The sequence below is a fragment of the Schistocerca cancellata genome, chromosome 1 (assembly GCF_023864275.1).
Source record: "Schistocerca cancellata isolate TAMUIC-IGC-003103 chromosome 1, iqSchCanc2.1, whole genome shotgun sequence".
In the NCBI taxonomy this organism is placed as follows: Eukaryota; Metazoa; Arthropoda; class Insecta; order Orthoptera; family Acrididae; genus Schistocerca; species Schistocerca cancellata.
This window is the reverse complement of record NC_064626.1, coordinates 611,572,200-611,589,511: the sequence shown is the minus strand read 5'-3', so window position 1 is coordinate 611,589,511 and position 17,312 is coordinate 611,572,200. Positions and strand designations below refer to the sequence as shown.

Sequence of the window (17,312 nt, the reverse complement as noted above, 5' to 3'; positions counted from 1 at the left end):
TCTCTGCGAGACATCTCTGCAGCAGTACACGTAACAAAACGTCAAAGGCTCTATTTTCGGCTTCTTGGAGCAAGACTCTAGCTGCTTCCGCATTTCGCTTCAGCTGGTATGTTTGTAATTGACCCTCTGAATCCTATCCGAAACAATCCCTAACGACTCCTTTTGTTTCTGTGATGAGGTACTCATTTTTTCCCGAAAAAATTTTGAGCTATTTTGTTTCTGATAATGTTGTCGTAAGCCACCAGTCTCTGCAGGAATCTTTCTGACTTACCTAGGACTTCACGGTGCAACACGTGACCTAGGACTTCATGGTGCAACACGTGTCTTCATTTCGACTGTTAACTACAAATTAGCTACATGGAGAGTAATCCTGTCTGACCAGCCATTCATTGCGGCTGCAGCCCTGACATTATCAATAAACTCTGTTACGTCCACTGCTGGTTTACCAGAAAAATGTTATTAGCGCAGTTGCTGAAGGATAGGAAGAAGAAGGGAGGTAGATATATTACTGTTTCAGCTTCATCAGACCCCGACTGTAACTGCTGAACCACAGCTTGTAGTGCCTCTATTTTGCTAGGTAACCTGCTGTTGCTATGAATTTAACCCTGATAATATTTGCGCCTGTTTCGTCAAAGCAGTAACAGTTTCATCTGTGGTAGCAGAAAGTGTGTCTGGCATTTTGCGCAAGTCACTACTTCCGTTTACAACAACTCTTAAATAGAAAAAGCTGTACGTCAGTACACCATCAATAACTACACGTTGATGTTCTCGTCATATCATCGCCCAACGCGATGCAAAACAGTTCTGGGCCACACGATCAAACTGCCTACAAGTTCAAATGGTTCAAATGGCTCTGAGCACTATGGGACTTAACATCTGAGGTCATGAGTCCCCTAGAACTTAGACCTACTTAAACCTAACTAACCTAAGGACATCACACATCCATCCCCGAGGCAGGATTCGTACCTGCGACCGTAGCGGTCGCGCGGTTCCAGACTGAAGCGCCTAGAACCGTTCGGCCACATCGGCCGGGGTCCTACAAGTATCAGACGTAAATGGCACAGGTTTGGTACAAGGTAGCTCATGACAAAACTTGCACGAAATTGGTGCTACATTAGTTTCCTTAACATTCCCTATAAAAAATGACAAGTCTACTGGCTCCCCTGGTATAAGAAATGATATCTAAAGGATGCTACTGACCTTGCTAGGCGATCACAGTCAGCCCTGTTGTTGTTGAGCTAGACTTCCAACCCCAAGTCGCAGTGACACTCTCAATCACTCATCGTAAATGTGATGAGCTTATGATCGTTGTGGTAACCCTGTAGTGTACCATCCAGTTCTTCATGTTATCTGCACTACGGACCAAGCAGTTGACGTCTCCAGACACTTACAACAACACTGACAACTGCTGCTGGAAGACTGTCTTCAACAAGAGCAACCGTTTGATATCTGCTGCTCCATCTCTGGTTTGTCAATAGTCAAGATGCTTACCCACTGCCTCATTTCATTAAAATTTGGGTTTCAGTGAAGTGTTTTTGGTCATGGCATAAACGTCTCGAAAATTTCTGCTGAGGCAAATTTTTTGTCTGTAGCAGTTCATTCCTCAGTTTTCTTGTTACAGAATAAGTTGACAAGTAAGCCAACAAACAGAATGGCTCGTAATAACACAAACACACTCCAGAGGCCTTCAGTGAAGAAAAAGTTGACTCACCGGTCAACATTGCGCTGGTACTAATAGACGGCGCTGTAGAATGCCAGAGTCTTGAGGTGACAGCCACTCTTACACCAATGCTACGACCTGAGCCCGGGATAACTAGGAAGTCGACCGATTGTGAGGGTGAATGATCCGTGCACACCTGAAGGCTTAAGCTGTACAGCACTATCTGTAAATGCATTTATTTGTTGAATGAATTTTTACAAAGGTATAGCTTCTTCTGAGCTGTTGGCAATGGCTGGAAGTAGGCGCATATGCCGCAGAGGAATGCCAATGCTTCGTTAGTGCATCGTGATGTCACTGCTGCAGGTCAGTGCCTAAGTTGCGTGCTTTGCCGGTGACGGTGGTGGGCGAGGTAAGCGCGGCCCGCAGGATGTAATACAGCGGCCCAGATCGGCTAGTACCTTAGTACTCTCGAAGGACACCCCGTCATGCGCTCAGGTGGAGTCCGCCAAATGTGGTCCACGACGTCAGTTGTGGAGACAGGCCCTCGTCATCCACATACATCGACCGAGACTGCAGCAGATGTTCACGTGTAGGCCAGCAGGCTCCGTGGACATACCTCGCTTGGTCAGTGCGAGAACTGCAGTTTATAGATCGGCTGCGATGACCCATTGGAAGAGGAGGACTGGCTGTTCACCAGTCTTCTCATCAGCAATGACCCAGTAGGCAGCAATGGGAGACCACGGCTGTGGTGTGAATCATGTTTGGCTGCAACAGTGTTTAAGTCAGCAACTAGGTAGTAGGCTGATCACCATCGAATAGATGTTCGTGATTTTATGAAGCCGGCCGGAGTGGCCGAGCGGTTGTAGATGCTACAGGCTGGAACCGCGCGACCACAACGGTCGCAGGTTCGAATCCTGCCTAGGGCATGGATGTGTGTGATGTCCTTAGGTTAGTTAGGTTTAAGTAGTTCTAAGTTCTAGGGGGCTGATGACCTCAGAAGTTAAGTCCCATGAAGCTCAGAGCCATTTTTTTTTTTTTGATTTTATGAAAACTCATTAGATGATCATTCTCTCTAGTTCTAATACTGTGCACAGAATGGCAGCATAACAGAATGTGTCTTGAGCTTCGAAAGCTGCGTTATTTATATGAGCTCCTGCCAACAGTGCAGTGGCTCTGAGCCCATAAGTGTATTTGTTCCCCTTTATTGGACTTGTCAGCACTCCTTGCCTCGCTGTGGAAACTTCACTAATGATTTTAGGTTGTCGAGCTCTGTCTTTCTGTCAATGTTATATTTCGTAGCGGTGCTCAGTCACGGAGTTACAGCATGTTACCTCACAGTGCCATGCTAAGTAGTACAATAGTGTTTTCATTTTTATTTCTACCTGTCCTGTTCTCAATGTCTACTGCATTGGCGGTATGCCATGTTGAAGTAACAATTGGTACATCACTTCTGCTCTAACCTACCCTGTTCTGAGCTCATCTGATGGAGCCTTAACAAAAATATTAAGCCTGCACAATAAAATTATTCTACTGTGCAACAATACATTTTTTAAATTGATACTTTGTACACCTCATGTTTACTAACCCATGTTTACTAACTGCTGTGCATGTGTAAACCTGACAGTGTACTGAAAAATACAGAAAATAAATAACAATGACCATTAAATGTGTTTTACCTTGCAATCTGTTCAGAATAGGGCATATGTCCATATGACGTTCTCTGCTTCAAATGATCCTTCCTGTTATATCCCTGAATACTGAGCGTTCACTCTGGGACACCATGAATGGTACAAAGTTTAAAGTAGTAACTGATCATGCAACATTAAAACTGCTATTAGGGTTGGAAGATCCACCAATCAGGTTAAAGTATTTGGCAGTGAAACTGATAGAGTTCAGTTTTGAGGTAATCTATCACCCAGGCAGAACACGGGAAAGCAGATAGCCACAGTCAAAAAGTTTGTGTTCACAAGATGTGGGTCGCACCACTATGAAATGCCTGGTAGTGTAAGCTCATGACATAAGGTACCGCAACACAGCCACAGTTTACTGTACGCAGCACTGTGTTATATAAGCAAACAAAACTAGGAGCTCATGTTGTGGTTCAAGCTGTGCTGTGGGAAGAAGTATTGAGAAAGAGTTGGCCGTGGGGATCAAAGAACCATGGAATGAGATGTAGCTTAACATTGAAAGTGGTGAACATCTATGCAGGATGTAGAACAATATGTAAAGATCTGTGTGCCATGTAAACAACAGGTTGAATTGAGTCAGCAGCATATTCCACCACAAACATCACTAGGTGATAGTAAATCATTTGAAATGATTGGAATGGACATCTTAGATCCTTTTGGTCGGAAATCACTATGTTCTGACAATATATCACTATTTGAGAGAAGTAGCTACCCTGAATCAGCAGAATGACATAGTGGCTCAGGTCATGGTGAATAATTGCTCGGAGCCAATTGTGAGGCTTGATGAAACAATTTTGTCATTTATTACATATCTGTAATTAAAAGACAATCATGTTACAACTCTAAACAAATGGAAGTATGGGGGGAGTTAATGTAACAAGAAGGCTAATGCAAAACGACCATCATAAGGATTGCCATACACTATTACCATATGCGAGGCACCTAACTGTTAATTGTGGAGTAGTACTGTAGACGTATGTGTACATTACATGTAACTCCGGCTTGGGCTCAGGAGTAAGTGACAGCAGCTGGTCGATGAACTATAATAATACTGTACCTGCAACAGTTATTTTGATATTGTTTTCGTAGGAAACCGGTTTCGACGTTCAATTACATCATCTTCAGGCCTGTCACATGAATGACGCTAAGTGCCACTCATGCATGTATAACACAAGGCACCAATATTCGTATCGGTTTTCGTAGATATCGAAACTTCATAGGCATGTGTGCACTTCACACATGTAACAGGAGTTGTGTCTGCCAACGAAAAAGAAAATCATGTTTATCAATTTCTGAATCATTATTTGTGGATGGAATGTTTAAGAGTCGGAAGAAATACTTGTATGTACTTCACATCGATCTTAGAAGTTCTTGGGAGGTAACAGTCAATATTCAGGCAGTCTACGCTTTGTTACCAATCGAAAAGCGAAAACTCATATGATCTTCTTGTTTAACTATTAAAAACAATGTGTCTGGATGGAACGTTGCTTCTCTTATGGTGGCCTTAGAAACTGCTATTGTCCAATCAGCCAGAAGTTTCTTTCCTGAAACAGAGATTATGGGCTGAAGTTAAAAAAAAAAATGGTTCTGAGCACTATGGGACTTAACTTCTGAGGTCATCAGTCCCCTAGAACTTAGAACTACTTAAACCTAACTAACCTAAGGACATCACACACATCCATGCCCGAGGCAGCAGTCGAACCTGCGACCGTAGCAGTCGTGCGGTTCCAGAGTGTAGTGCCTAGAACCGCTTGGCCTCTCCGGCCGGCCTGAAGTTTTCATTTAATCAATGTTTGTCAAAGAAGTTCAGTGTTGCGGCCATGTTCCTCCCTATCAGGAAAACGAAGAAATACGTTGTTATTAGGTTGATGCATAAGTTCGTAGCGTTTTTCTTTTGCATCTTGGTATTCCGGTTGCTATAGGTTTATTTTCATTTTTTATTTGTAGTTTACTGTTGCTATCGGAGTTTACATGTTGCCATTTTGTCTTTTGAAGATAGTGAATGGAGCTGTGCACGCTAGAATATGGAGCGCCAAGTGGAGACATCGAACTATTTCAGACGTAGGGGTTACAGCAGCGGAGGCAGCCAGAAATATTTGCGTCGTGTGTGGGGAGAAAGCCATTGGACAGAGCACGGCAAGAAAATGAGTTTCTCGTTTATAGAAGGATCACTTTGGCATTAGCGACTCTCCACGTTCAGGAAGACCTTCAGGATTCGATGCAGATCGTTTAAACGCATTAACCCACAATGATCCACGTCAGTGCACTCTAGAACTGGCAAAAGTCTGGTGTATGGGTACTGCAGCCTCTAAGTCAAAAAAAAAAAAAAAAAAAAAAAATTGCTTCCTCGACGTGTATCCATCATTGCTGACATTCACTGTCGACAAACGAAACATCTTGCAGACGCAATCCAAGAACTACGACCAGGAAGACTGCGTGAAATGATACTGCACGATAACATCCATCCGCACTGTTAGACTGACAAAACGTGTTGTGTAAGTAATTGCGCACCCAACTTATTAACTTCATATTGTGCCCTCAGATTTTCACCTTTTCCTCTCTTTATCGAACAACCTTCAAGAAAATCCCTTTCCGGATGAAAATGCGTTCCGAACTTGGCTCGACGAGTTCTTCGCCTCAAAACCAGGAGCGGAACCGAAAAGTTACCGCGGCGTTGGAAGATTGTTGCAAATAGTGAAGGAGAATATATTATTCATGGCTTAAAGTGCCTGTTACGTATTATCTGTTTTGTTTATTAAACTTATGGACCAACCCAATAGACAAAAATGTGGTAGTGTGGTATTCCAATGAGAAACTTGAAACATTTCAGCTCTGAGCAAGAGAAACTCTGACTGAAGTTTAGGGAGTAGTTTCTCAAGAACGGGGTATACATATACACGTCGTAACATTGGTGCAGTATGTGATAATTTCCTCTTGGGAGAAGGCAGTCCGAGACCGTGTAGACGCAGATTCGACGACAAATATCTTCAAAAGCAATGATCTCGGTGTACAGAGGAAAGTCTCGGTCTCTCGACGTGAATTCCATAGAAGCACGTTCTAAGTTGAAGTTCTCCGCCTTAGCTTTTGCCTAGATGAGAGCAGTGCCAAGAGAGAATTAGGAACTGCGTACCGCGCTGACAAGTTGTATCGTAATTTTAACCTAACCTCTGTATTATCTTCTCATGCTCCATTCTTTCCTTAGTGTCACATGACCTGATAAGAGGAAATGATAGCAACAGATTTATTATGAAACTAAGACTTATGTATTTACTACTGAAAGAATACAGCTGATTCCTTCAGTCGGAAATAACATCCTAGAATCACGGAAGATTTAATAAAGAGTCACTGCAGAACTCTTACGATATTGTAACAAATATTTTTGAGATGATAGAAAATATCTAGGACAAAATTTTAGTAGCTTATGCTGTTCAAAAACAGTGCATGAGCAATTACCACACCTGCTCGGAAAACGAGTCCTTCTTGGTAACTCCCAGCTACAGTTCTCTCGCTAAAGGAGTGTCACACAACGCTGGTATTGGACTGATCTGACATCTGGGGAGCTACGACGGTAGCTGTTGTTGAAGACGAAAAGCAGACGTGTCTGCTGTTAACATGTTATCGTCAAACTGCGTCCTTGATGCCTATGACCACATGTGCGGTTTTTTTTTTCCTTCTTCAATGTGTCAATAGCACACGTAAATGATGCCCGCCGTAATTCTCCACGATAAAAAACTGATGTAGATAAGATCTTTCTCGCTTGCCGTTTGCCGGTCTTTTGTGTGTTATAAGTATAATGAGACCCTGAATCTGATAAAACGCGATAATCTGCAGATAGAATTGTTGGGGTAACCCGCGAAAAATACTGTTCGCACTGATGAAAATGCTACAGTTTTCCCACGAGAGTAGAACAGTATTTACCAAGCGGGATAACATAAGGACCTACAACTTAAGATATTTTTTCCCATAGTGGGTAATTCCGGCTTACTTGAACAAATGAGCCAGCCTTACTGTACAAAAAGCGTTGCTTTCTTTGATCTCTGTTGCAAGATAAATGTTTAATCATTATTTCAATGTCATACTCAAGAATCATTTGAAAAAGTTATGTTTCATAGCTTATCTTACGCAATAAATACATTTACCTGACGTTATGGTTACTTCAAAATACTTACAGAACTGTAGCATGTTTCACACACACTGCTAAAAGGGAAAAATGGAAAAAAATGAGAAAAAAATTGTCTTGCTTTTTCATATGAAATGGACAATAAATGATATGACAAAACCATGCTGGAAATCGTAGCTAGTACATATCTTCAATGTTTCCTTACTTGCTTGGATTGAAGACCACGAGTTTATATTTTCTTTCGACCTTATCTGAAATTTATGTCGTGAGTCTGCTGTTAACGAGTGGATAACTGTCTGAAGCAGGGTGAAAGCGATCTACTGCATTGTATAATCCGACATTCACTGTAAATGTGGACTGGGAGCAGTCGCTGCCACATTCATTTGATGTACATCTACAACGTTTTCTCAAAATTTGACTGTGTATGGATAATTTACTGTTTCTTATGCTGATACGCAACACATGAGGACAGCAACCAGCTGTTTGCTTTGTACGGGTGCCAGTGAGAGTGGCTTGCTATTCGCGGCAAGTGGAGGATGTCTCAGAGCTCGCATAGGTGTTAGATCTTTGCTTGATCACTTTCTATCCCACTTGCCCCCTATGTTAATTTCGGTACTTCAGAATTATTCCTCTCCGAGTTTAAAGAACTTCTAGATGAAGTTGACGCTGTCTGTGAGAACGTCGTTCTTCTAGCCACGGCAAGGGATCACGAACTGTGGTTTAGAAGAAATGCTGTGTCTCGCGTCCAACGAGCAACATTCGAGGTGTTTCACAGTTATTACATCTGCCGTTGCGTATACCTGTGTTTTCTCGTAAATTGATTGCATAGGACGCACACTTTACAATTAAGGGATTGACAGATATAGATGTACGCAACTCAGTTGCTGTAAGCATACGTTTTTTCAAATAAAGTTTCCAAAAATACTACGTTCCATATTTTATGATCACGTACAGCCACTTAAGCATCAATTCCAGAACTGGTTGAGATTTGGTTCAAAAATGGTTCAAATGGCTCTGAGCACTATGGGACTTAACATCTATGGTCATCAGTCCCCTAGAACTTAGAACTACTTAAACCTAACTAACCTAAGGACATTACACAACAACCAGTCATCACGAGGCAGAGAAAATTCCTGACCCCGCCGGGAAATGAACCCGGGAACCCGGGCGTAGGAAGCGAGAACGCTACCACACGACCGAGATTTGGTGATTGCCAAAATGTAAGTAGAGCCCTTTGTTGCTTGCACTATTCGCTGCTTTCATAAAGCCTGTTCAGTGACTGCGTATGTGTGTCAAAAGCTTTAATCCATAAAATTCTCTATGTGTCTATGACCGTTCAGTGACTGTTTGCGCTGTTTGCAAATAGTGTGAATATGCATGTATAACTTCAAACTATACAACGTTTAGTGAGCATCCGCCTTCATTAAAAAAAAAAAAAAACCTAGACCTACTAATACAGTAAAATAAAATATTCTAACTTTAGATAGCTTATAATTAACAAATATATCACTAACATATAAGCTACAGTCGAAGTTAGCCCTTTACTGTTAATAATAAATAACAGAAACTTTTACGTTAAGATGTGTTAATTTCTTTTCTACTCAAGGCTTGAATGGAACTGAGTCTCTTTACCATCGACGGCCGAAGACGCATTGGTGGCGGAAACCATGGACCTCCTAGGTTTGCCGGTACTGCTACAAGCGGGTCTAAATATGCTACTTAACCACAGGACAAGAAGATGGCCGTCTGTAGCACTATAAAGGTTGCAATATAATCATGTGAAAATCAGAAGTCAGTTCACTTCGGGCAGCCATCTCAACTGGATCAGTGCACTGTGTACTGTGTGTATCCTGTTTGCTATTCAAAGGGAAATCTCAACAAAAGTAATTTCAGTTACTAATATCCAATTTTCTCAAATATATATATCCAAATTAATGTTCCTAATTAGGCTGGCGACCGTTCACTTTTTTCATTCACTTATAATTGTACCACTTCTGTTAACGCCTAAGGTTAAGGCCCGTTTGGTTTACTGTCAACGTCACAAAGTTCGAAATTATAGTCCGATACCCTTTTCTATGATACACACACGCACCGTCGAACTTTGAAATCCTCGCATAGGGTAACATTATGTGTGGCAATCGTGACAGGACATTCGTTAAAGTCTCACTCACTAAAATACATATTGTAAAATAAATATTGGGTGTAAAATAACTGTAAGACGAGCATTGAATGTCCAGCGGCGCGAACTTGCATTAGATCGGGCAAAATAATTAACAGAAAACTTTACAGGCCTTTAAAAGATAAAATATAAAGTGTTAACAAAATTAAAATGGATATAAAGACGGCAGTAGGTCAGAACGAGTGAAACGAAAAAGTGCCTAGTGTACCAGGTGGCAGTAGTACACTAGATGAGAGCATAGATGACGCCATAGGACGGCAACAGGCTTATGTTGAGTACCATGCGCACGTCAATGATCAACTTCAGGTGATGAGCCCGTCGCAAATGTAAATGTTGTGTCACTAGGGCCTCCCGTCGGGGAGACCGTTCGCCGGGTGCAGGTCTTTCGATTTGACGCCACTTCGGCGACTTGCGCGTCGATGGGGATGAAACGATGATGATGAGGACAACACAACACCCACGCCACTTCGGCGACTTGCGTGTCGATGGGGATGAAATGATGATGATGAGGACAACACAACACCCACCCCCCGAGCGGAGAAAATCTCCAACCTAGCCGGGAATCGAACCCGAGCCCTTAGGATTGACATTCTGTCGCGTTGACCACACAGCTACCGGAGGCGGACCCAGTCGCAACTAAAACAAGGTATGAAGGACGACACGAATGAAGGCAGTGGTTATGTTAACGACTACATGGATATGTTCAGTTCATCAAAAGTCAAAAGCCGAGCGAAACACGAGAAGTAGAATATGAGTATCAGGATGCCTTAGAGGAAGATAGTGAAAAACCACTGAGCATGAACGATTTGTTAAAAATGTTGTCTGCACAAACTGCAGCACAAGGTAGTAATATTAACAATCAGATTAAAACACAAGGTGTTAAAATCAGTAAACAGATCGAAAAAGTAGCCTCAAAAGTAGTTTTTGTGAGTAATGTAATCAAGGATTTAAGAACTGAAATAGATACTTTCAATAACAATGTCACAACTATGCTGGGACAGATTAATGAAATCAATCATAGGTTTGATACCGAAATAGTGAAAATTCAAGACACTGTAGAACCTCCGATTGTAACAAAAGTTGATGAAAAGGTTTTTGGCCTCAAAACCGAAATAGTAAACAAATGTAAGACCGAAATTTCTCAGCTGAGTCAAACAGTGAATGATTCTGAAAAGGAACTGAGTAAACAAGTTTTTTTTTATTAATCGTATGGCTAGGGGCCCCCCCGTCGGGCAGACCGTTCGCCAGGTGCCGGTCTTTCAATTTGACGCCACTTGGCGACCTGCAGTCGATGAGGATGATAGGATGATGATGAGGACAGCACAACACTCAGTCCCTGGGCGGAGAAAATTCCCCGACCCAGCCGGGAATCGAATCCGGGCCCAGAGGATTGACAACCCGTCACGCTGCCCATTCAGCTACCGCGGGCGGACTGTAAACAAGTGACAACATGCGAAAAGAAGTGTGAACAGAACACTTCCCAAATTCAAGGTAAAATGAGCGACCTTGAACGGAAAATAAGAGAAAAACCGAATTATGTCACTGATAGAATAACGTGTAGCAAATTGCTAGAGGATGAAGAACGGTTAGATCCAGCAAAAAGGCATAATGGATGGCACCCGTTAGATTTTTTGAAAAACTGTGAAAGGAATTTTCCTGATTACGTAATGGATCAGGAAAAGATAAAAGTGCTCATTAGCGCCTTAGCTGGCGATGCGAAAAGATGGGGCCTAAATGTGGATACAGAACAAATGTCGTTTGGCGAATTGAAACAGAAATTCATACAGGAATACTGGTTGGAGCAAAAACAGGACTGTCTATGGCGGGAGTTTATCATGGCCGGGTTCTATGACAACTGAGGCGGAAACTCAATGAAAGAGTTTTGCAAAATGTGGTGTCGGAAACTTGAGAAACAGACGAACGGAATCTAAAATAGTGTGGGAATTATGGAGAAAGCTCCCAGAGGATTCAAAACATTACATGGGAAGTAATCACAAAAGTTCATCATTTTTGAAAGGGTCGAAGACGAGGACCACTGGGGAGAGAACCGTGATTATCGTCAAAATAATAACTGGAATCGGGATAATCACGAGAACAATGAACAGAATGACAATGAACATTACCGCGTACATATGATGCAAAGAGATGTCGCGGGAACATGTTATTCCGCGGTAGAGGATTTGCACCACGAAACAATCAGCACCAAAATGATGCGGAAAACTAGGGCCCGCGTGTTTTACAAGCCAGATTCGCGGGGACAAATATTACCGGCCCAAACTAAAGAAATCGTACCAGTCAAAACAAAGTGAATTTAAGACACGAGTAAGCGGCAGCGCAGTGCCACAGGACTGTACACACAGAACAACAGGTGCGTGCGTAAGTGAGTCACAGGCGACAGGCTATGCTACAAGGGCGAGCATGCGAACTGAGTAACCGCTTGCAATGAACTTGGCAGAGCGTTCAGTGTCCGTAGTGTGGCTGCAGTAGCGGCAGCAGCGAGAGATGAAATCACAAGGGAATTCAGTGGACCTGTTTCGCTGGGAAATATCACCGAAATGAGAAAGGAAGCGGACATGTTAAGTAAAACCGCAAACATCGGCAACCAAGCAAAGACAGACAATTTGTGTGAAAAGGAGTCTTTAGGGATCGCGGAGTAGCGTGATGATTTGTTTTACAGTTTAAAGCAGTGGGAAGATTTTAGAAAGGGCCATTTGAACCATTCAAAGGGAAATCTCTACAAAAGTAAATTCAATAACTAATATCCAATTTTCTCAAATATATATTTGCAAACTAATGTACCTAATTAGGCTTGCGACCGTTCATTTTTTTCATTCACTTATAATTTTACCACTTCTGTTAACACTCAAGGTTAAGACCCGTTTGGTTTTACTGTCAACATCACAAAATTCGAAATTATAGCCCGATACCCTTTTCCATTAGACACATGCACGGTCGAACTTTGAAATCCTCTCAGAGCGTAACATTAGTGTGTTTCACGGCACGTTGGTGTTATAAACGGAGGGTAAAAAAAAATTGAAAACTCTATGGCATTCCGTTGCTCTGTAAACAAAAGAGGTAATGTGGCTAGATGGCTACAGATTGTAGTAAGGTGGAAAAAGTATAGAAATTTTGGTTGCGTAAAAGATTAAGAAGTAGAATTTACAGAATAATAGAAGATTTGATGTGGAGAAAACATTCGATAATATACAGTGGAGGAGACGAAGTACGAAGGATGTATGTTTAGATTTGAAGGACAGTAGAGTATTATGAAATCAAACAAAATATATAGAAATCTGTGAAGCCAGTTAGCTACAGCTGTAACATTAAGTATTTTTTATCATGAGCTATACATTTTTACATTTATTATTGACCGGTTTCTGTTATTTCAGCCATCATCAACTGAAAGAAAAATTATAACATCTGCTGGATCAAAAATGCATATTTCTCATAGAAGACACATTCGTAACCAAAAGTAACTGTGACCAAACGTGGAATGTAAAATAACCAAATTTTGGCAATGTCTTGAAAAACACAGGTAAATGGCATACACACATTTACCTGTGTTTTTCAAGATATCGCTAATATATTGTAATTTAACATTCAACGTTTTGTCATTGTTACATTTGGCTACGAATTTTAGAAAATAAATATGTAGACATGAATCCTATCTCTTCTAAATCGACTCCTCTGCATTTAACAGTGGAATTCCTGTTGACTCTTAATGTTACAACCCTTGCTTTTAATTTCCACGAAAGTTGTTTTGAGTTTCCTATATGCTGAGTCCATCCTTCCTTTCTTTTTCGATTTCTTCATGCTTTTCATGCAGCCATTTCGTTTTAGATTCCCTGCACTTTCTATTTATTTCATTCCTCAGCGACTTGTATTTCTGTGTTCCTGAATTTCTCAGAATTTTTTTTTTCTTCTGTCTTTCTTTGATCAGCTCAAGCGTTTCTTCTGTTAACCACGGTTTCTTCGCAGTTACCTTCTTTGTACCTATGTTTTCCTTCCCAACTTCTGTTATCGCCATTTTTAGGGATGTCCATTCCTCTTCAATTCTACGCCTACTGAGCTATTCCTTACTGCTGTATCTATAGCCTTAGAGAACTTCAAGCGTATCTCGTCATTTCTTAGTACTTCCGTATTCCACTTCTTTGCGTATTGATTCTTCCTAACTTATCTCTTAAACTTCAGCCTACTCTTCATCACTGCTGTGTTGTGAACTGAGTGTATATCTGTTCCTGGGTACGCCTTACAATCCAGTATCTGATTTCGGAATCTCTGTCTGACAATGACGTAATCTAACTGAAATTTTCCCGTATCACCCGGCCTTTTCCAAGTATACTTCCTCCTCTTGTGATTCTTGAATAGAGTATTTGCTATTACGAGCTGACACCAACTAACTGTCAAATAAAAATGTCTCAAATTGAAGAACCTTACTGGCCCGATTTACTGCAATTCGTACCAAAAACTTTGATATAGAGGTGTAATGTGTAAATCATAATCACTATAATCACTTAACTTCAGAGAAGGCACAAAGAAGGCTCAGTTGAAATATGGATATAAATAAAATAATATGTCTGTGAAATACTCGAAATACTTCGTTGCAGATATATCAGCATGCTACATTGCTTAATAGATCGCACAGAAGCGCTGAACATGTATTCGTCATGCGTCGTGCGAAGATGAATGCGAAGCGTCTCCCATCTGAGAGGGTTAGTTGAGCTGAGATGTAGCGCTGACGATGGGTGCGTCGGCCACGGCGTTCTTGAAGTCTGTGTACGCGCAGCAGTACGAGTTGCCCTTCACCTGGTCCATGGCATTCGAGGACTTCCAGGTGATGTATCTGCATACGTCTCTTCAGAGATAGTAGTCGGTGGCAGGATTCTTAATGTACGGATTATTTACTCTCATAAACGACAACAGCTGCCTTAGTGTCCGCGTTGTGCACAATATTCTAGAAGACCTTCGGAAACGGAAGGTATTTTCTGCCGTCGACATAAAGGTACAACTCTGTCTAGACGTTGTTCGCGTTGGGCAGCGCCGTGATGCCGTGCGTACCAGTGTAGATTCCCAGCTCAATCTGGTTGTTCCGAACATTCTAACATATATGAAGGGCTTATTTCAACAGTGGTACAAGTCCATTTTTGTTCCTATTGAGATACAGAGTCCTAAAGTTAAATGAGCGCTGGAAAATTTGCAATTGAGATACCAGAAATAATCAAGCATATGGCTTCTTGCTAGAGATGAACCTTTCTTTCTGTTTGTTTGGCTCATTAATTTCAGAAGCATTATAGACAGAAAAGTGGAGGTAATGGACTTTTACCACTATTGAAATAAGCCCATCATATCGTCCTCCATGGTGATCCAGTTGCCACCGTCGAACGTTTGCCACTGCGGCGGAAAGGAAGTAGTTGATTTTGGTGTACTTCGATCCCAGCTCACTGGACCCAGCAGTCTGCCGACCGTCTCGGCCTGTGTAGTTTTTCAGTACTGATTATCTATGTCTACCTTTGGGAAGAAGCTGCCATAAAACCAGATTTTGGGCAGATAGAAACCAATTTGCTCGCCCTTTATATCGGCGATCATCCTAGAGTGGACGTACACTGTCTTCTAGGAGCTATCGTAGCAGCAGGCTTCGACGAGCGCGTAGAAGCCGGAGACGACCTGGAAGCCCAGCTGGACCACTTGGTACTGACCATCCCTACAGCACGAGTAGCTTTCCCTGTGGGCTGATGTCTTCGGCTGCGACCACCATCTGAGTATAGTGGGTTCATACAGCCGCCCGTCGATGGAAAAGGTGGTGCCTGAGATGCAAGAGTCTGTCACTTGCGACTGCCCGGTGGCCCGTAGGCTGTTGTCGGGGCACGCGGCGATCATCTGCTTGCTCCGCCCGAGTGAGATCTTTCCAGAGGATCCGACGTGACGAAACCGTGCACATAGCTGCGCTAATCTAGGCTGCCGACGGGCTTCAGCAGCAGCGGCTGCGGGCTCTGCAGCCCGGTATTGTTCAAAAAGCAGCCTGAAAATTAGAAAGCTCACACTTGTTGCACTGAAACGTTTATTTCACAACAGGCTTCAAAAATATTACAATAACTAACGTTGTCAAATTATTTGCAGGCAATAAATAGCAAACTTGAAGTTTTGTCGCCAAAGCGCATTAGTTTACTAAATCTCAGAGCAAGAGTTTGCTGTTGTTTCGTTTAAAATTACTACCGAAAACCGGTACGTGTTGCATAATATTACGCCAGTCGTTCTTCATTCATAATGTTAAGTGGAAAACGCTGAGATTAAGTAAGGTGGAGAGAATACCATAATAGGAACTTGATACCTTCTGCTGCATTACACAAAACTATATGGAAATGTCTCGGCAACAGAGTAGATAAAATGGAAAGTTGGCAAGAAAAACGATTTAATACAATATCAAGTATGCAGAAAATAGAGCTGAAACTATAGTTAATAGATACCACATTTCACCAGTTTCAGATGGCAGAGGAAATAGTCTGAGTAGTCCAAGATAGCTTTAAATGTTTAATGTAGTTAAGAGATCAATTGGATACACAGTTAACTGTTAAAGAAAATGATATTACAGAGGTAGCGGAAGTGTATAAATCCATGACTCTATGATGGAAAGGAAGGCAGAGAGAAATGGTAGTGTTTGAATAGAAATGTTTAAAGCTGGAGCCAAACTTACACAGAAGAAATTTGCAAAAATAGGTACTGCATACCTGCGGAGCAAGACAATTTCTCGCAGCCGGTACAGTATTCTACCGCACAAGACAGGAGACAGCCAAGGTATAAAATGTCAGTATCCATGCCGCAATCATATAGAAATATACAGGGTGGTGGTACCTGGAACAGTGTGAAATGCACCCTACATTTCCATCCTCTGCGTTGTTTACCGATGAAACAATGTTCGGGCGTGATGGAGTCTTCAACATGCACAATTCGCATGTTTGGAGTGATGGTAACCCATATGCCACAGTTACTAGCACTCATCAAGTGCGGTTTTTCGTTAATGTGTGGGTCGGTGTTGTTGGGGACTGTTTAATTGGGCCGTATCTGCTACCTAGGCCACTAAATGGCAGGTACTATTACAATTTTCTCGCCAGAGCATTGCCAGAATTGCGGGAAGACGTGCCGCTCCCTACAAGACAACGCATGTGGTTCCCACATGACGGGGCGCCGGCACATTTCAGTCGTCGTGTGCGTCGATTCCTGGACCGACGGTTCACAGAAACGTGGGTTGGCAGAGGTGGTCCTGTACCATGGTCTGCTCGATCCCCAGATATGTCCCCTCTAGACTTTTTTGTGTAGGGAGAGATGTGCAACCTTGTTTACGCAACTCCTGTTGCATCAGAAGAGGATCTGGTTGCCAGGATAGTAGCAGCAGCAGGAAAAATTTAGGATACTCCTGGGGTTTTTTCCCGTGGCAGACAGAACATGATCCGACGGTGTAACCTTTGTTTACGTGTCAGTGGGCGCATTTTTGAAAATTTACTGTAATTGAAATTGGGTTGTGTTAATGTATTGTGTCTTGGTCATAAAAAAATGGAAAAGCGTTTGTTGGTTTAATTAATTTGCCGCCAGAGAAATATTCCTCTACCGGTTTAAATACTCCTCATAGGAAAAAATGATATTAGGGAAAAATATTTGTTTTGATGTCCC

At 42.1% G+C, this 17,312-nt stretch overlaps 1 pseudogene; it reads right to left on the bottom strand.

The window, feature by feature from the left end:
• Positions 1-14,462, bottom strand: part of LOC126089919 (uncharacterized) — a 47,670-nt pseudogene extending 33,208 nt beyond the window's left edge.
• Positions 14,463-17,312: the final 2,850 nt, after the last annotated feature.